The sequence below is a fragment of the Peromyscus californicus genome, unplaced genomic scaffold, assembly GCF_007827085.1.
Source record: "Peromyscus californicus insignis strain IS unplaced genomic scaffold, ASM782708v3 Scaffold_10__1_contigs__length_136768540, whole genome shotgun sequence".
Taxonomy (NCBI): Eukaryota; Metazoa; Chordata; class Mammalia; order Rodentia; family Cricetidae; genus Peromyscus; species Peromyscus californicus.
In genome coordinates this window covers 74051262-74072506 of record NW_026294391.1, presented here as the reverse complement: position 1 = coordinate 74072506, position 21245 = coordinate 74051262, and the positions used below count along the sequence as shown (strand labels likewise).

The 21245-nt window shown below is 34.5% G+C and overlaps 1 long non-coding RNA gene across 1 annotated transcript; it reads left to right on the top strand.

Moving 5' to 3' along the window:
* The first annotated feature begins 3473 nt into the window (after positions 1-3473).
* Positions 3474-20992, top strand: LOC128108482 (uncharacterized). The gene is made up of 4 exons (XR_008217486.1): positions 3474-3654; positions 9330-9366; positions 11651-11768; positions 16770-20992. It is a non-coding gene; the product is annotated as an uncharacterized LOC128108482 (long non-coding RNA).
* Positions 20993-21245: the final 253 nt, after the last annotated feature.

Genomic DNA, 21245 nt, shown 5'->3' with positions numbered 1-21245 from the left:
AAGTGTAATTTCAAACTTATTTTTTCATTTTTTTGAAAATAGATCATTTTCTCATAAAATACATCCGAAATACAGGTTCTCCTCCCTCTACTCCTTGCAGTTCTTCCTCACCTCCCATCCCCTACAGTTATACTCCATTCCTGTTTGTCCTTAGAAAAGAAAAGACTTCTAAGTGATAACAATCAAACATGACAAAATAAAATACACCAAATTAAAGCAAAACCCATCACATCAATTCTGGACAAGACTACTCAAGTGAAGGAAAATAGCAGACATGAGAATCAAATTTCCACTCATTCACATGCTCAGGAGTTCCATAAAAATACTAATCTGAAAGCTATACTATATGCAGTTGACCTGGTGCAGATCATTGCAGGTCCTGTGCTTGCTGCTTCAGTCTCTGTGAGTTCATATTAGTCTTGTGGAGTTGATTTACATGGTCTTGTTCTCCTGGCATCCTCTGTCCCCTCTAGCTCTTAGACACTTTCTGCCTCCACCATGGGGATCCATGATCTCTGAGGTGAGGGATTTGATGGAGAAATAATATTTAGATTCTCTTGCAGTAGTAATTCAGGCTGTGAGTATCTGAATCTGTTCCTATCTGCTGTAGGTGGAAGTTTCTCTCATGAGGACTGCATAAAGCATTGATCTATGAGTGTAGTAGAATATCACAAGGAGTCATTTTATTGAGATTTTTTTATACCAGTAGTGTTTTGCTTTACCCTAGGTAATTGTTGAGGAGGGCAGGAATTTAGGAGAAAGGAAAGTGGTAGACATGAGAGGAGTTGGGGGAAGGAAAAGGAATGGAGGAAATGATACAATTCTATTCTTATAAAATAGTAATGAGAAAAAGAATATTTGTTTATGTGTATTTCTGTATGTGTATCTGTAGAATCCAGTAAGAGTTAGATTCCCCGGAGCTGAGTTGTTAACTGCCTGATGTGGGTGCTGGTAATCAAATGCTAGTCCTCTGAAAGTCTAGTAAATGCATGTATCCACTGAGGTATCTCTCCAGTTCCCCAATCCAGTATCTTTTCAAAACCATGTTCTTGCTTGAGACAGATGTTGCAATACAGTGACTTCTCCCTCTACTTTCTTATGACTGCAGAGAAATGTTTGTTGTGTTATCTATCACTTAGTTTCCCCATCTATGTGACCAACTTCTTTACAAAAGCAATTCACAGGAAGAAAGTTTGGGGCCCATATTTTTTTTTGTTTGTTTTTTTCGAGACAGGGTTTCTCTGTGTAGCTTTGCGCCTTTCCTGGATCTCGCTCTGTAGACCAGGCTGGCCTCGAACTCACAGAGATCCGCCTGCCTCTGCCTCCCGAGTGTTGGGATTAAAGGCATGCGCCACCACCGCCCGGCTATGGGACCCATATTTTTAACTCATATTTTCAGAAAGTTCAGTCTGTTTTGTCAAAGGAAGGCTTTGTGGAATAGATAAAGAGTAGGGGGTACTTTGCCTGCTTTGCCATTTTCATTGTTAGTTCTGTCCAGACATCTTCCAACCCATGAGATGGTGCCACCTACCTGAATTCTATTTTATCTTCACTTTAGCTAATCTGGAAACACTTGTATGTAGACCCACTGGTCAGTCCTTCACCAATGTACTGAGTGATTCTAAATCTATTCATATTCAAAATGAAGATAATCATCACAGGTTATAATTGATTTCTCCACTTCTAGTCTTACATAAGTATGTTTCACTGAAAAATAGAACAGTTCTGTCACAAATTATTTTGTTATTCCTCATATTAAGTAAAATTGTCATCTCCTAACTTCAGGTAATTTTCCAATTAATTTCTCAAAGGCATACTTTTTCCCTCCTCATGTTAAATGAATATTCTCTCATCCCTTTGCAAATGAATGTGTTTGGCTATTTACAACTTATGAATGCATGTACACAGCCGTGTTTATAGCTCAGTTCATCTTAATGTAGAATTGTAAAGGAATACTAATCACTTTAGCCTACAACATTTCTGAAGGCATACACCCACCCAGCCAAGAGAAAGAGCATTATTTTCTTAACTTTTCCAACAGAGAGACTGCTTATCTTTTTTTGCTTGGAAACTGAATATCATGGACCAAAGTTGAAGAAGAGTTCACAAACTCATTTTAGATTTTCAATATAACATTTGACATGAACTTTCTAGCAATGAATTTCATTACCAGTTTTTATTTCCTTTTAAATTAAAGCTGCATTACAAGAGATGTGATAAATTATGGGCCTTGGTACAGTTACTAATGAAACAAGTAGAAAGTAAGACCATCACATTTGTTTGAGATGCAGATATAAGACAGGTGGAAGGGACCTTAAGGAGGTACAGATTATCTTGACTTTATTACCGTGACAATTATTGGCAGGTTAGTAATAATGATATGTACTCTGATCTATTTTATTTCCAGGACAGTTTGGCTAGGATCTCATTCTAATTTCTAGAAGACATTTTCTTAAGTCAAATATATAGAGAATAAAAGTAGTAATTTGAGAGTTATTGCAGAAGGAGAAAATGGGAAAATGTAGGCAAAGCAATATAACAAACATCTTGTATAAACAGCTTTAAAATTATGAAGTACAATGAATAAAATGAATGTGTTTGAGGATAGGTAACATATTGAGGAAATTTTAAAGTGTGTATAGGATAGCTGTCCTTGACACTGGAAGAAAAATGGGTACACATGTAAGGCACTATATATATATATATATATATATATATATATATATATATATATGTCATTTATTCTCTTACAGTAGCAATTTTACTGTAAAATATACATAGACATTATATCTTATTACATGTTGTATACTTAAATATTACAAAATAGTGTAGTTTTGGAGATTTTGTATTTGTTAAAAAGTAGCAAATAACACAATTTCTATGGTGCTGTTTTGAAAACTTGGTTCAATTGGCAAGATTAACATAGACACTGGATTAAGGTGAATGTGAATCACATGTACTGTATTCTCCAATTTGAGATCTGAGCTTTAACATAATATTGGTTTTTCCCATCTTGATCTTTTAGAACATATGACCTATTCCGCCAGACTTTTTCCATTGTGCTCCACAATAACAATATAAGTACTACATTCATAGAAATGAATTTTATGTACCTTTTTCTATGCTTATATTGTTTAATTCAAATTTCTGTATAGGTTACTTACTTATTAAACACGAGTTAGATTGATCAAAATCTGAACTATTATCTTGTTTTTCTTTCTTCTATTCCAAAACTTATTGAATGATTTTAATTGTCTAGGTTCAGCATACTTTCACATACAGAGTTTGAAATATTCTGATTTTATTTCTCAAGTAAATTAGAACAATTTCCCTCCATAGAGATTCTTAACTGGAGCAGGACTTACTTAACATTCAGAGGAGCAGATCCCCAAAGCTCCAAATGACGACACAAATTCTATGAGCCATTTTCACATGAGCTGACATCTGGACAAGAAGTTATTTCCTGGTACAGTCAGCCTCCTGGGTAGAGAGCGTGCCATCTCTGTGAGCTCCAAAAACAACCATTTCGTGCTGAGTGTCATGTCAAGCACTTTGTGCATGCTCAAGCAAACAGTTCTCAAATTGAAGTGAAGACATGAAAGGGAGAAAGAAAAACCCTGGAGCCAGATGGAGCTCTTGAAAGTAGACACTCAGGTAATATAAGTAGCTTGTTTACTCAAACTTGAAAAGCTGTATGTTTTCTGACTCTCTGCATAATCAAACATTTCCTACCAATAATATCACAAACTACACACTAACTTTGGATATTTTTTCTTCCCCTTTTATAAGATTACCAATTTTGGAGACACTTTTAAAATTCAGACTGTGAACAAATATTACCTGTTTTATTGTTTATATTCCATAGGTTAGCCTTGAATGTTTCATTGTCTTTTTTTGACAAGCAATAGGTTAATTTTTCCAATCATGTACTTTGGTTGGATGTTTATTACTTAATTGTCAGATATTATATATTAAATAGTCACTAAATATTTGTAGAATGCACATTTGATTGTATGTCTAGTCTGCATATACCTTTACTCTCTGAGTTTTGACATTTTCTCCTTTGTTCACGTACAATGCACTCACACACAGTGGATTTTCTCTCTCTCTCTCTCTCTCTCTCTCTCTCTCTCTCTCTCTCTCTCTCTCTCCTCTCTCTCTCTCTCTCTCTCTCTCTCACACACACACACACACAAGCACATACAAAAATGATTTTTTTAGTAAACTTCAATGTTCAATGGCCCAGTTAGCATGAATTTGCAAGTATGTTGTGTTTAGCTCACCCAAATCACAGTTATAATAATTTATTAACATTCTTTCCTTATAAAATTTAATAGCCATGATACATAGGAGGAATATAATACAAATTTCGCATATTGATATCATATCTAAATACATGAATGATATTTAGATTTCTCTTTTTCCTTTTTTTAATTAAGAGATTTTCTATTCGTTTTACATATCAACCACAGATTCCCCTGTCCTCCCTCCTCCCACCCCCCAAACTTGCCACCCAACACACACCCCATTCCCACCTCCTCCAAGGCAAGGTCTCCCCTCAAGGCCTCAGCTGAGGCAGGTCCAAGCCCCTCCTCCCTGCACCAAGGCTGATCAAAGTATCTCAGCATAGGCACTAGGTTCCAAAAAGCCAGCTCATACACTAAGGACAGGTCCCAGTCTCACTGCCTGGATGCTCCCTAAACAGTTCAAATTCATTCGGTATTAATGAAACAGATATCTTGGTAAAAGGTGGGAAAACAGATGTATTATGAATTTATATGCAATACAGAAAAATTAATATAAGCAGACATACTTTTAACAAAAATTTCTTAATAAGTTCTACATTTGTCTCATAATTTTGAATATTTTTTTACAATTTCAATGGAAACTTGAACCCACATAGGAAGTACCATTATTGATTTGAATGATTACATTATATTAAGTTTTAGTCTGTGACTTTTAAAGAGATTAAGTTAATCCTCTCAACAAATACTCTTTTTCTTTGATCCTCATTATACATATAAAAAGTATTAATGTATCAAAGATAATTAATTGTTTCAAACTTGTGCTGACAGAAAATGAGGGAACTAGGATTTATGGCTGATACTTTGGCTGTAGAAAGCATCTTTCTTACCTGTTTGCATTCTTATCCACTCACCTAATGGCTATGTGAATTACTTTCTTTCAGGAGAGAAGTCACCTTTAAAATAGTCCATGTGCTTTCAATAAATAATTTTTATTTTTTTAGAAGAGCTTTAAGGTCAAATGTAAGTTGAGCTGAAAGTACAATTATTTCATACTCTGTGACCAAACATAGGTAACCTACACAACTATCACTGTCCCCTACAAACTGGTAATATTGTTTCATTTTATGGAATTGCATGGCTATATAGTCAGCACTTCAAGTCGGGCTTCTTTTGGGTCATATACATCATATATGCAATGGCAGATATTAATTTTGTTGCATCATATAGGAGAGCTTAATTATTTAGAGAAATCTTCACTTTTCTTCTTGTTTATGACTTCCAGTTCCCTATCTTTTAGGAGACAATAGTCATTTAAACTATCTCTAGAACTTTGCTTTCTCATGAATGTTGTATAGTTGGAATCATGTGGCATGTAGAGTTTGTCATATTGGAGCAATATGTATGTAAGATTCTCCCATGTCCAGTCATGTGTGATAGTTCATTTATTCTGATATTAAATAAAAATTTACTGTGATTTTCCTCATTTTATTTATCCATTAACCTACTGAAGGTCATCTTGGAGAAATTTAAGTTTACGGAATAATGAATAAAGCTGCTATAAACATGATAGTTCAGGTTGTTGTAGGTAGAATGTTTTAACTGATTTGAGGAATATTGAGGTGTTAATGCTACATCATATAGAAGGAGTTTGTTTTGTTCTGAGAGAAACTGTCAGAATTTTTTTAATTTCATGTTTTGTTGAAAGTAATGTTTCATAATGTATATGCTAATCAAAGTTTACCTTCCCTCATATGTCCTATGAACCCTCCCTTCCCCTTCAATTCCATAACTTCATTGTTTCTGTTTTCTGAAAACAAATGTGCATATTAAAAAATCAAACTACAATAAAACAAAACAGAAAATACAAAGTAAAGTCATTAGAAACATATACACTCACACACAAATGTACACACATACACATACAAACATGTACACACAAATCATGAAAACACATAATCAGAAACTATAATATATAATCAAGAGAATCATAAGATTAAAAAAAAATCTCCAAAAATACCAGAGTTTGCTTTGTTTTGGTCATCTAATGCCTGCCTTTAAGTGTAGTTTGTATACCAAGTAAGAGTCCATCGTAGAAACTGATTTTCCCTTTGTGAGTAGTTGCTGATTGGAGAAAGCGTCTTGGTTTGGGTGGGATCCCAAATCTGCTCCTTTCTCTCAGTACTAGTACCTGATCTGGCTTGGACCTGTGCTGGCCTTGTGCATGCTTCCACAGTCTCTGGGAATTCATATGTGAAGCAGTCCTGTTGTGTCTGAAAAGCACTATTTCCTTGGTGTCTTCCAGCCCTACTGGCTCTTATAATCTTTCTAAAACTAAGGAGCATTTGAGGGGCCATGCAGAAACCTACTATAATAGAAGCTTCCAAAAAAAATTACATAAAAGGCATCTAAATATAATCATCAAATAGTGGGGTAGATAAGAACAACTAGACTTCTCTCACCAGAAAGTGAAACCTCCAGTACCAAGAATGGTTTATATTTGATTTGTTGGTCAAAGTGGCCTCAGGAAAGTCCATACACAACTCAAGCTATTGCCAATGATATTGGTTACTTTCTGCAAACTGATGATAATTCCATTTCTAAGGACAAAACCTACAATCTTCATTGAACACATGCAAGTCAAGCTGGTACCTAACTAGAATCTTCACCCCCCCAGTGAATAGTGTTCACAATATTGGAAGGAAGTCTGCATGCTACCAAAGGAGAAAGGTAAAGACCAGTCCAACTACAAACTTTTCTATCTACAATGATGGTGTGATTTCATGACATACTATTGCAATAGTAACACAAAAGTTGTGGGAGTAACCAACCACTATCTGAGTAGTATTGGATTTAAGGCTCACACAAGATGGAATCCATGGTGGCACTACTTAGGTAGCCAAGAACCTGAGACTAGAATGGGCATCGATCTAGTTGAAAATCACATAATATTGTTATGATAAACAATAGTAATGGTAGTAGTACCATTACTTCTAATCACATTCAATGTAGATCAGTATCTCACTTGGCCATCATCAGAGGAACTTATTTCTGCAGTACATAGGAATTAATACAGAGACTCATAATTGTACAATGTGTAGATAGTGAGAGACTTTGGAACACTCAGTCCTAAATGGCATGTCTTCACCAGCCCCCTCCTACTGTCAATTATTTTTTTTTAATTTTATGGCATTTTTTTTCTTTTTATTGAAATAAATTGCTTTTCTCACATAATGCATCCTGATAAATTGTGAAAATGTTTATAAAGTGCTGTGTCATTTTCTTTCACAGTAGAAATGAATGAGAATTCCTGTTGCTCCAAATTCTTGCCAAAATTTTTTGTTGTCTTGTCTCTTGGCATTGCCATTCAGTGTTCAAGCAATACATTTTAACTTTGGTTTTCAATTCCCTAATGACATTTTATGTTGGAGGTTCCATACATAAAATGCTTCCTTCCTGTCTCTATCATCTGTGAGACTGTTCTATAAGTCCTTAGATATTAAATTCTTGTTGTTAATTTTCTTATTAAGCTTTAACAGTTCTCTCTCTCTCTCTCTCTCTCTCTCTCTCTCTCTCTCTCTCTCTCTCTGGCACTCACTTTCTCTGTCTCAACCTCTGTCTCTGTTTCTTTGTCCCTCTCTCTTTATGCCTCTGTCTCTGTCTCTGTCTCTTTCTGTAAATTTGGATAATAATTGTTAATGGAATGTTTCCTTGGAAAGTATCATCTTATGTTTCTTCTTGCATCTACATTGATTTACACAATGCAGAAATGTATAATTTGAATGGAAACTAGCTAATAAATTATTTCATATACTTTTCCTTTTGTATTATATGGAAAACTCATTGCTATGCCCATGGCTATATTAATTAGCTCTTATATTGCCTATTGTGATTCTTATAATTTTCTCCTCTACATTAATATTTTGTGTCAATTTTTGTCAAAAGTGTATGGTGTATGTCTCAAATAAATCTTTGTGGAGTGGATGCCAAATTGTTTCAACATCATTTATTCAAAAAATAATTCTTTGCTTTTCTGTGTAGTCTGATAATTTTAAAATCACTTCAAGACATACTTTTCCTCTGCATTTTAATTTGCCCTATATTTTGCTGTGGGATGGTCTGTATGTCAAATGCTCTGATTGGTAAATAAATAAAACACTGATTGGCCAGTGGCCAGGCAGGAAGTATAGGCGGGACTAACAGAGAGGAGAATTGAGAGAACAGGAAGGTAGGGGTAGACACTGCCAGCCCCCACCATGACAAGCAGCATGTGAAGATGCCGGTAAGCCAGGAACCACGTGGCAAGGTATAGATTAATAGAAATGGGTTAATTTAAGATATAAGAACAGTTAGCAAGAAGCCTGCCATGGCCATACAGTTTGTAAGCAATGTAAGTCTCTGTGTTTACTTGGTTGGGTCTGAGCAGCTATAGGACTGGCGGGTGAGAGAGATTTGTCTTGACTGTGGGCCAGGCAGGAAAACTCTAGCTACAATATTTTCACTGGTGTTGAGAAATGCACCATGGTGTACTGGATAAAATGAACTAGAAGATGTAAACCTTCGGTAATACAGCAGGAAGGAATGAATGGAAAAACGGGAAGTATTCTTTACTCCTATAGTAAAGTAGCAATGTTTTGGTTAACCTGTGTGAAAGACACAGGACTTTTCAGTTTTCTCCCAATAGGTGAGCAGGATGATTGAATGTATATAGAGTTGTGAATTTCTCTTTCCCTAAATGATAGGCTAGAACTGACTAGAATTGGATAATTCCTTTTCCCTGAGCATATTGAACTTTGTAATAAGTCCAGAAGGTCCAATATTGATAAAACAATTTTTCCTGACTGTAATATTTATGAACAAAAATGACCAAGAGATCTCATGCATTTCAGAATGATTATTTTCCTTTCTTGTCTAAGATGTTTATGCCTTTGATGTTTACTGTGGTGAAGTAGGAGATATTCTGGATGTTAGAACACAAACTTGTGACTATTACTGAGCTACTATAAAATAATCTCTTTCATGTTTGCACATACCAAAGTGTCAGCAATTTGCCAATTACAACTGTAGTTTTCTTTTATGATATAGATATCCTTAAAAGGATTTCCGGTTGATTTCTACACATGTAAGTTGTGATTCTGTACCTATTTTACCTTTAAATATAATATTCTTCATTTTATGTGTATAGATATTCTGCCTGCATGTATGCCTTTGTACCATTTGCATACTTGATGCCCTAAGTGGATAGTAGAAAGCATCAGATTCTCTGGAACTGGAGTTACAGTCATCTGTAAGCCACTATGTAGGTCTGGAATCAAACCTCCACTCTCTGGAAATTCAGTCAGTGCTCTCAACTTCTGAGCTATCTCTAAAGCCCATACTATTTAGTCCTCCAATTTGGGGGGGAACTGTTTATGCCAGTGACTTAATTTCTCTGGTGATATAAAGAGTGATTGCCTTTCACTGCCTGGTGGTAGTGGTGCATGATTTTAGTACAAACACACTCAGTAGGCAGAAAAAGGTGGTTCTCTGAGTTATAGGTCAGCTTGGTCTACAGGAAAGTCAAGGCAACACAGAGAAACCGTGTCTTTAAAAAACAAAACAAGAAATAGACAAAACATAAATACATAAATAAACAAAAGTAAAAACAGAAAGGAAAAACAAAAAATAATTTCAGAAAACAAAACAGCAGCAAAAAGAATGATTGCCTTCCCATTTTGTTTAGGTTGTTCTTTGTTTTTTGTTTTTGTTTTTCTGATGTTATTTCATTTAGCTGTTAAGAAGGCATGACAGAGGATAGAATTTCTTGCACCCTAGACTAGAAACTGGGAATCTCAAAGCTTTTAAATGGTATTTTTAGAGGATAGTTGTACCCTTTGTAGATATCAAGTATGATATTTGATGTGATGTTTGAGAAATTGACAGAATATAAAAGAGGAATCCAATGCATTTTAAAATATTTTTTTCAGTTTTCCAATTGAAATTCTATGCATGAATATGTGTGATGTTATAATAAACAGAAATTTATTTTCATTTTTTTCTTTTGAAACAGGGTCTCTCACTATAGGTCTGTTTGCCCTGGAATTCACTCTGTATACCAGGCTGGCATCAAATTCAGAGATCACCTTGCCTCTGCTTCTTGAATGCTGGGTTTAAAGGAGTGTTATAAAACTGCTTGGCCAAAATATTTTACTATATTTTATCAATTATACTATGGAAACTAGTAATATATAGACACTTTAATTATATACAGAATAAAGATATATCTTTATTAGTAAAAATATCTCTAGATATTTTTCTATGGTAATTCCTAACTCTTGAACTATAATCATAATGACATTATGTACTGTTCCGTGTATGTATGCCTATATTCTTTGAGAGAGGGTCTTATTGTACAGACTAGACTCAATTTGAACTCATGACAATCTTTCTGCCTCAGCTTTCTGAGTTCTGGATGTATAATCATGTGCCACCACACCTGGCTACAAAAGCATTACATTTTCTAAAATACCAAATCCATTTTATCCATGATTCTGTTACTTTATGTATAAGTATATAGAGATAAAGCATCATGGTTATGTTGGTTTTAATCATGTTCTAAAAAAGGGATGCAAAGTGATATGATTTAATGAACATAAACATTAGGGAACTATAATGCTCTAAATTCAAGTTGATATTATGTCATTTTTTGGCTCTGCAGGTTCTGACAAATTATTTGAACTGGCTAATGCTGTGGAATATTAGTTTAAGATGTGTGACATTTGTTTATGCTGTGGAATATCTGTTTAATGAAGCAAAAATTCATTGCATTCTTCTATATTGCATTTGTTTAACTCGGTAAACCTGTGTTACTTTGCCTGTCTGAAACACTTGATTGGTCTAATAAAGAGCTGGAACAGCCAGTAGCTAGGCAGGAGAGAGAAATAGGTGGGGCTGGTGGGTAGAGAAATAAATAAATAGGAGAAGAGAAAAGGGAAAGAAGCAAAGGAGATATGCAGTAAAAGTGGTCCAGAAGGGGAAAATATCTCTGAACAGTTTCCAGTGTGTTTAAAATGTGTGTAGGCTTAAGAAAGAAAAGAGAGAGAATATAGATAGTCATAGAAAGAAATAGTTTAAAAATAGTAGTCTTTAAAGAGAGAGTAAAAATAATATAAAGGGTGAAAAGTCACATGACAATGGAAAATTCACAAGGAGTCTAGTTCCTATTATCATGTTGATTTTAAATTTTTTGATTGCTGATAAGGAAATGACAGCTGCTAAGAGACATGGGATTGAAAGAGAATATGCCTAAATAAACCAGCCTGTATACTTTAGGAATGCCTTAACTTTAAAATGGAAGTCAAAATATGTACTTGTCAAATGGAATTAAAAAATGTTTTGTAGAAGTGATTATGCTTTTGTTTCCACAGGAAATGAGAGGCTCTGGATTCCTTCAGGTTGATATGAATCGGAATCTTGACAAGTGACAGTATCGACAAAGAGTACAATTGGTCTTCCCAGGACACTGTTATTATCTCAATTTCTCAGGTACCTAAAGATACCTTTGCCCACAGACAACAAGAAACAGTCTAAAGAAGAGGACACTCAAATTCCCAAGAGATGGGATAGGTGGTTGTTGGTTATTTGTGGATTATGGATGTTTGTTATCATTTAGGGGAATATTGGAATATAAGACTAACAGACAATTATTAATCTCAGATATTTTGTATTGGCATAGATTTGGTATACTGATACAAAATTTAAGTTATTCTCATTACACTGTATATATGTTTTTACATTTGGAGTATTGTGCTTATGAAGTTCATTTAAAAATGCAATGAATAAGAAATGAGGTTAGTAGTTAATATATTATAATCAAACTTGCAGTCACATTAGGTTTGTTTTGAAGGTTTAACAGGTATATTTTAGACAGATGATTTTCAAACACTTCAAAGGCCTACAGAATATGGCACTTAAAGGTGTTTAATAACAGATATTTTCATGGCAATGAGACATACCTGCTCCTGGAAGCACCAATTTACTTCATGAAAGGATGGTAAACACTGAAGAAACTCCATTTGGAGTTTGCTTTCAATGTGGCAAGTCTAGCCATTTGTGCAAGAAACTGCTCTTGCCTTGACTCCTGACAGTATGCTGTATCTTTACAAGTGAGGTAGGAAAAAGACTGTTGCACTTTGCCAAAATAAGGCAGGGCTGTTCTTCAAGATTCCTGCTTCACAAAAGAAACTGCCAGATAATCTGCAGGACACAGAGGAAAGCAACTGATGAAGTTGCCAATACAATTCAGGACAGTCCTTCAAATTTCTGGTTTCACTGAAAAGTCTGCATTGTGTTCTAGACTTTTAGGCCAAAGAGAGATGCCTCAACATTGCAGAGAATCTTTGCATGACTCTACAGGCAGCCAGGTGTCTCTGTTGTTAGGTACATGCTTCTGGAGACTTTGATGGAGTTTAAGACTAAATAGTTCGAATTATTGCTTTCCTTAGTTATGATAAAAAGTAAATTAGGTATAAAACACTGGAATCAATAAGAGAAGATTGATAATGGAGTATTTTCTCTAAATTTACTAAATACAAATGAAATGAATATTGTAAATGCAATTCTTACTTGATAACTGTTTTTGTTGTATATAATTTTACTATATTAAAGTTAAAACCACTCATTTTTATTTAGACCATCAAGGGCAAATGTTGTGGAATACTAGTTGAACATGTCTTACATTTGTTCATGCTGTGGAATATTTGTTTAATGATGCAAAGATGTGTTGCATTCTTTTCTGTTGTATTTGTTTAACTCTATGAAGCTGGGTTACTTTACCTGTCTGAAACACCTGATTGGTCTAATAAAGAGCTGAACATCCAATAGCTAGGCAGGAGAGACAAATGGGAGGGCTGGTGGGTTTAGAGTTTAAATAGAAGAAGCAGAAACAGGCCAGGAGTGATAAAAAAGGAGAAGGAGAGGAGGACACCATGGGCCAGGCACCCAGCTGCACAGCTAGCCACAAAATGGGAAGGAAAGAAAGGTATGTAGAATGGAGAAATGTAAAAGCCCAGATCCAGAAGGTAGATGGGATAATTAATTAAGAAAAGCTGGCTAGAAACAAGGTAACCTAAGGCTGGGCATTCATAAGTAAGAGTAAGTCTCCATGTATATATGTGGCAACTTGGTGCCTGGCCCCCAAAAAGGAAAGAGTAAAACACAACCAAGTACAGTCTCACTTTCAGTTTTTCAATCATAATTTCCCTGAGACACTGCTTGGGGCATAAGCTGTCACTTACACTGGATTCCAAGAAGCACAAGTAAGTAGGGGTAGTGTGAGAGAGGGAAAAATTAACTGAGGAATGAGCATGTGCACGTTTTTGTATTGGGGTGACTAAGGCTCAATCTCACTGGGGTATTGTGTATGATATGCCTCTAAAATGACCTGGTGAGAAGAAGAAAACCTGTGAGATTTCACAGATGTATTCTTGTCACTCACGCATTGTTGACGACTGCCAGGTGAGAATTAGATTACTACCACTGTTTGAGAAGTCTACAGCTGGATGTGTTTGAGGAAGGGAGTTGCCAGAGTTACCAGATGAGCAGGATGGAGCTACATTTTTAATGTTAAATAAAACCTAAGTAACCTGACATATAATAAGTACTACATTAATGTAATTACTAGGTTTTGGTTTTGTTACTTATCTTGGGAGCTAACTGGGAAGATGCAATGCTCACATCAAAAGCCATATATAAAACTAAATTTTATGTAGATTTTTAAACAAGTATTTTCCATTTTAATTTAGTAATCATACCTTTAAATGCTTTGTGAAACCAAAGACAACATCTATTTACTTAAGTGTAAAAATGAAAGAGGGCTTTTTACTTTATACTTTTGCAATGAGATATAACGGTGAAGATCTTGAAAAATTTTGTCACGTTTTACTGCATTACCTGCAACACTCAACCTTAGATTTTAGATAGATCAACTTAAAATGATATCATATGGATTGTGAATTGCCTTAGTGGGTAAAGGAACTTGTCACAAAGTCTGACAACCTGAGTTCCAATCCCAGGACTACATGGTAGAAGGAAATAACTAGCCCCAAAGGTTATGCTCAAACACTCATGCATAGACCACAGTAAGCACATGTACACACACATACACACACACACACTTTATAATTAAAAATTATATAAGTAAAATATCATGTTTTGATATTATTTTACTCAAATCTAGGATTGGGAGAAAAGATAAAATGATATTTACCTTTTTAATATCTTCAGGGCCATAAAAATATAATTAAATTGCATCTTGTTGGAGCTGAAAACATGGTTCAGTGGCCTCAAATTCAGTTCCCAGTATCCATGTCAGAAGACTCACAGCAGCCTATAACTCCAGCTCCATGGAACTCTCATGATGATAAACTAATACATTGACACACAGTATGGATATTTTAAAAATAAATCTTAAAAGGTTCCTTTTTTACATAGTAATATGTTTCACTCAGGATTCTAGATTTCTCTTGAAATTAATTAAGCATTCAAATGATCAGTGTTAACTAAAATTCAGTTTGTTTTTCAGCCACTAGGAATTCTATCACTGGAAAAGGGTCTTAAAACCCAAACCTAGATTGTCCTACATTGATTATTTCTCATCAGCAAATTTCATTCAACCTTATAAGTACACAAAGCTGTATGGCAAGTTATCCAAAACTGATTTTAATTCGGTTATAAGTATTCTAATGTAAGCTGAAACATGCAAGCTTCAATGTGATAAACTTAACACAGACTCATTGATAGTACACCTTTCTTATCATTTTGAGTTTTAATATGAATACTATGAACAGATTCCGTTTTCCATTTTTTTTCCTGATAATCTCAACTATGAAAAATTTTGGGAGCCACAAATATGACTCAGCAGATAAAACATTTACTAAACATACCAGAAAACCACAGTTCAAACCTCAGAACTCACATAGAGGTAGAAGGAGAGGACCAGTTCCCCAAAGATGCCCCCCAATGTCCACACGTGTACTATGGCATTTTTGTACCACCAACCCTATAAATTGTCATTAAAATAAAGTAATTGAAGGCAACAAATGTTATTCAGAGTGTTTGATCTCTCATCATGGCTAATTAACTGACTTTTTAATTTTATTCATCATATCCAATTTTATTTACTGTTAATGTTTTGTTTGTGTTTTGAGACTGGGTCGCTCTAAGCAGCCATGGCTGTCCTGGAACTCACTATGTAGACAAGGCTGGCCTTAAACTCACAGAAATCTGCCTTGTCTATTCCTTTGAGTTCTGGGAATAAAGATGAGAACCATCATGCCCACCCGAGCTTTATTTTCTTTAGAATGAGTTTACATTTTGAATCTAAGTGTGGCTTCCTTATAACTGGAGTGCCCTATGTGACTACATATGTGAAGCACTAGTTGACTGCTTTCTGGGAGATGGTACACCCTATGTAAATGTTTAGATTCCAAAATGATCAAATAGCAGAGCATCCTATTTTCAAGGAAGAACCTTAACTTCACAGAAGATTGCAAAGACTAACAATAATCTAAAGTGGTTTAGATTTATCTAAACAAGTGCTTCATTTGCTATGACCCCACAATGTGCTGATAGTCAACAATGAAATTTCATGGATCAGAGAAAAGTGGCGTGTAACACACAAAACACTCAGTAGCAAGAATGCCACCATGACATCACCATTTTAGTGCTCTCAAGTCTACTTCTCATCACCATGTAAGGGCCCCAAGTGTCAGATAAAAAGACAATGGTTTATAACATAGTTGAGAAATTCAGGGATAAATACTCAGAGGAGAATGCTAAGTGTCTTGGGGTATCTATTGCTTTGAAGGGAAACCATGACCACAACTCTTAAAAAGGAAAATCTTTAATTATGATGGCTAGATTACAGTTCAGAGTTTCCATATATTATCATCATAGTGGAACATGGTGTCATGCAGGTAGACATGGCACTAGAGATAGAGTTGGGAGTTTTTACATCTTGATTTGCAGGCAACAGGTAGTTGGTTCAATATTTAATAGCATATACTCAGTACCTGAGGTCAGTTCCAATCACCCATATCAGGTCATTCACAACCATTTGTAACACCAGTTACATGGGATATGATTTTCTATTCTGGCTTCTGTGAGTATCAAATACATGTGAGCATGAAGGCACATAGGTACACATACACAAAGAAAAGTAATACTTTTTTAAAACTAATAAACTAAAGTAAACTTATAAAGTAAGTTGTATTCTTGTATTTAAGATGATGAATATGGATATAAAATGTTTATAACACTTTTATTGTTTATTACAAAACATAAAAAGAAAAAGAAAATATATTTGTTTAGTTTAACTTACAGCTACAATTAAAGTAAGAAAGTAAAACATTTTTATCTTTTATTTATTCTTGAATAATTTCAGAGATGTATGCCATGTATTTTTTATTGTATTTGAGCTCTCATTTACCCTCTTCAATTTGTTGGAGCCCCTACAACAGGCCTTCCTCTCAACTTCATGTTTTACAGATTGTGGAGGCCTGTTCAAGAGGTTTCAGAGAAAAACAATTTTAGCAACTGAACTAGAGACAGTTTCTATGATATTTTGGCAAAGTTATGGATGCCTTCTGACTTTGTCCTAAGAATTTGTCTGAGACTAAACTGAAAAGCGATGGAATGATTTCTTCAATGGAGATTTCTAAACAGCATAACATTGACTCACACAGGCCTACAACCAAATACAGTGAGTATGACAAAAAGAAATACAAAGTTTCATTTTAGAAGAAAAATGACCCCAGAATTTTAATGTTGGAATCAAGCTTACTCCTGAAAAAGATGAGATTAAGAAAAAAACATGATCCAAAATGAACCAAAAAAAAGAAATAGTGCCCTCAGGGCAGGCACCTAACCAACTAAGCTTCCAACTTATGACAAGGGAAAAGGAATTTTCTGATTCTACCATGAAACTATACAATAAAAGTTACTGCAAATGTAATTCAATGAGGTCAGTCTTCATCCAACATAGGCAGCTGAACTGGGCAATGTTGTATGTGTGGTACTGGTTTTGGAGTCATTAAGGAAGCACAAATAAGGGGGTTATGAAATCTTCCTGTTTTTCAGGGAGTCATTAAGGAAACACAAAGTGGTTGTGGAATCTTACTCAATTTTCAGAAGAGTTGCTGAGAGCAAGTGACAGGATGTTCCTATATGTAGACCCTGAGAGAACATTGTGAAAATCTCTGAGAATGAATACTGGATGGCACTGGATATGTCAAAGTGCTAGCAGTGAAAGAGATGATATATTTACCAAGGAGAGCTGTTAAAGAGAGAGTGGAACCAGCCCATAATAGAGATGTGTGTTAGAGTCAGAAAAACTGGAAGGACAGTTTTATGTCCATAATAACTGGAAATTCAATTGCTATGTAGTTACATTTTAAAATAGTTTTTATATTAAGGAAATTCTACTTTTTAGTTGAAACGCTATGTCTTATGCCTCCCAAAGTGATGGTATTATCAAGTGTCACCCTTTGAGAAGTGATTACATCTTGGGAGTAGAAATTTCATAAATAAGGTTAGACCCTCCTAATAATAATAAGGAAGCTTGTTTAGGCATTCCATATGTGAAAATGAAATAAAAAGAAACCGGTCATAAAGATGATGCTCTCACCAAACACCTACTTCTATCAGAATATTGATTTAAGTATCTCTCATCTCTAGAACTTCAAGGAATAATAATTTTTGTTAACTATACAAGCTATATTATTTTGTTGTAGCAACAAGAATGGATTAAGACAACCTTTCCAACCAGTGTTTCTAGATAAGAGGTTGGAAAATTATAACTTATATGTAACACTAATTGATAAACGGTCTTATTAATTAAAAAAAAACAGAGCCAAATATTGGGGTGAAAACTGAAATATCAGAGGAATAGGACAAGCCACAGCCAACCTCACCTTACCAACTCCTCAGCCTTCAGAGAGAGCTACTTCCTGTATACTGATGCCTACATACCTTTCTGTGCCCTGCCATCTTACTTCCTCTCTCCACCCAGCTACATCATTTCCTCTTTCTGCCCAGCTCTATCACTTCCCGTGGGTCTCCAGACCTCTATGGTTAACTAGCACTGGGATTAAAGATGTGTGCCACCACACCTGGCTATGTTTCCAGTGTGGCCTTGAACTCACAGAGATTCAGATGGATCTCTGCCTCCTGAATGCTAGGATTAAAGTCATGTGCTAACACTGCTTGACCTCTATATTTAATATAGTGGCTGGCTTTTTCTTCTGATATCCACATAAACTTTATTGGGGTGCACAAATATCACCACACTTATAAGCCCATACTCTGCTACTATGTCCAATTGTTTGTTGCATAAATACAAGCTTTATAAAGTGTTCCTTTTTTATTTATTTAATTTAAAATATTTATAACAGACTTGATGACTGAGACACTAAATTTGAAGAATTGTTAAGAAAAATGTAACTTCTCAAAACCTAATTGTGTTACAAAATGTCTTTTATTGCTAATATCATCTTTGTATTTTATCTAATTCAAAACTTATGAAAATATGGATGGTTGGCTATTTAAGTATCAGTATAATATCCTTAATGCTGACTAAAACTGCTTAACTGTATGCTATGTGCTATCTGATGCTTTAGAAAAAACAATTTGTTGACTTCTTTTATAGCTCTTAATACAAATGAGCATAACCTTCTGGAGATAAAGATAAAAATATAGTTTTGCTCCTCATCCAACCATCAATGTGGCTACATTGATTTTGATTCAGTAAGCCACAGATGAGTACTAGTAATGCCAATATTTTTTTCAGAAACAGAGAATGCTGACATATTGAGATGGTTCAATACTGCCTTTTAAGTATAGTCACATCTTGTTTAATGACAAATTTCCTTGTTGGAAATTTAGTTTTGTGATTTTTGTGGTTGTACGAACATCGTAGACTAAGTATAAGTCCCTTAAGGCACACAAGTGGCTAGGCCCCTCCCCTGAGGACCTTCAATCATCAGGCTCCACCTACAGAACACAGAACTGTTCCATCAGTCAGACCCAGCCCACACCCTACAAAATAAAAAGCCCATGGTTAGGATTTGAAATCTTGCCAATTTCTGTACTTGCTCCAAGCTCTGGACATGAACTCTCACCAGTCCTCATCTATCCCTCATATTTAGTAAGAAAATATTTATATCTGCTATGTTATAAAATGCCCATCATTGATAAAAAATATTATTATACAGTATATAACTCTGCATAGGAGTTAGTGATTCCCTATGAAGATGATGTAAATATTCATTATAAAGTCTTCTACAGTGTGAATTGACACAGTGATCCCACTTATCTGTGTTTCCTTTCATCAATGAACATTTCTCTAATCACCTTTCTTTGTAATATAGCTTTTTTTATAAGCAACAAAGCCTTACTTGGTTTTAGAAGTTGGTGGTTACTGATTTGCAATGGTATGAAAAAAGAATTATGATTCATGTGTTTCACAGATTTGCTCTTAAGTTCATTTTTATGTTCTTTTTATTATTGTTTATGTATTATATGAAGGTATGTTTTTACATATCTGCCAACTGTTTCATTCATCAATTTATTTGTCCATCTAATTTTCTTACAAATGTATTTTAAATTTGCTGCACTGCCTTTGATCATAATTGTTTTGAAATATTTGTTTTCTATAAATATAAAATACAACGTGTGCTCTCATCTATTTTGCCATTTACCAATGTCCCCTGGAAAGAGCAAGTTTAGTGACATCCTGTTACAAACAACAGGTTGTTTTTTTTTCATTCAAATTATTATGATAGCAAATTTCAGAATTATCTTTAGAAAGTAGAAATTATTGGTAGAATAACTCAATAATAATTCAAGAAAGCATTGGATTAGGAAAGAAATAATCCTTCTTCTGAGACAAATTCTAACATAAAATGCTGGTCTCCTTTAATGAAGGTTTAAATGTCAGCCAGCAGTTCATATATTTCGTGATCTAATATTTTATCCTTTACTCTTTTTCTTTACTCCAGTCATGTTTATTTACCATTTCATCTATAATGATGTTACAAAAAAATTCAAATGGCTCTTCTTTTAGTGATGTGGATGATTTTTTTTCATATATTCTGTGAATGTTCTCCATTTGAGGACAATATGTCAACTATTACCTTACAAAGTTATGTTATACATTTTCTCAATGCTAAAATCATGGTTTGATATTTCAATACATAAAAATTAAATTTACTGGAACTCCTCTTTTAATTAATGAATTCCTTATGGTAATCAAAGTCATTTACATAGTTTTCTTAACTAGTCAAGGAGCTTTATTTGACATCTATAGACAGATTCCACATTGTTTTATTTACTTAATGACATTTTTAATTTCTTTTGGAATCATAAATGACAGCTATGCTTTGCATATTATAAAGATAAAGGTAACAATAAATACATGTAGTCTAAGATCAGTTTTAGTGTTAGTAACAACTCAAAGTTCTTGGCCTAAGATTGAAACTAATATTTCAACTAACCAATTATTTTTCTCTCATAAACTCAACATAAATTATCTCTGTGACTTGTACTGCTTTTAGAGAAAGTTGTGTTACTGTTTTTCAATGTATATGCATTATAAAAATAATTATGGAGAAATATTTGTATTTTAGCATTAAAATACTTAACATTTAGGCATGTATCAGAACTGAGAATTAGTGAACATGATGCAATCATCTAAGGAAGTCATACTGCCTAAGGTAAAACTGTTTATTTTGGGCATTCAAGAAAAAGACATACCTGGCATATATTTGACTTTCTTTCCTTTCTGTTTTGTTTTAGTTGGAACAAACTGAAACAGAAGTTTCAAAATAATATATTTTCATGTGTTTTTATTCTTTGTCTGAGTGGATCACATTAATATGCTATGACATTATAAAACAAATAAAGCCTGCATGTAGGTAGGCAAATTCATTGCCTAGTTGCTACATCACAAAACTTGAACACTTCCTT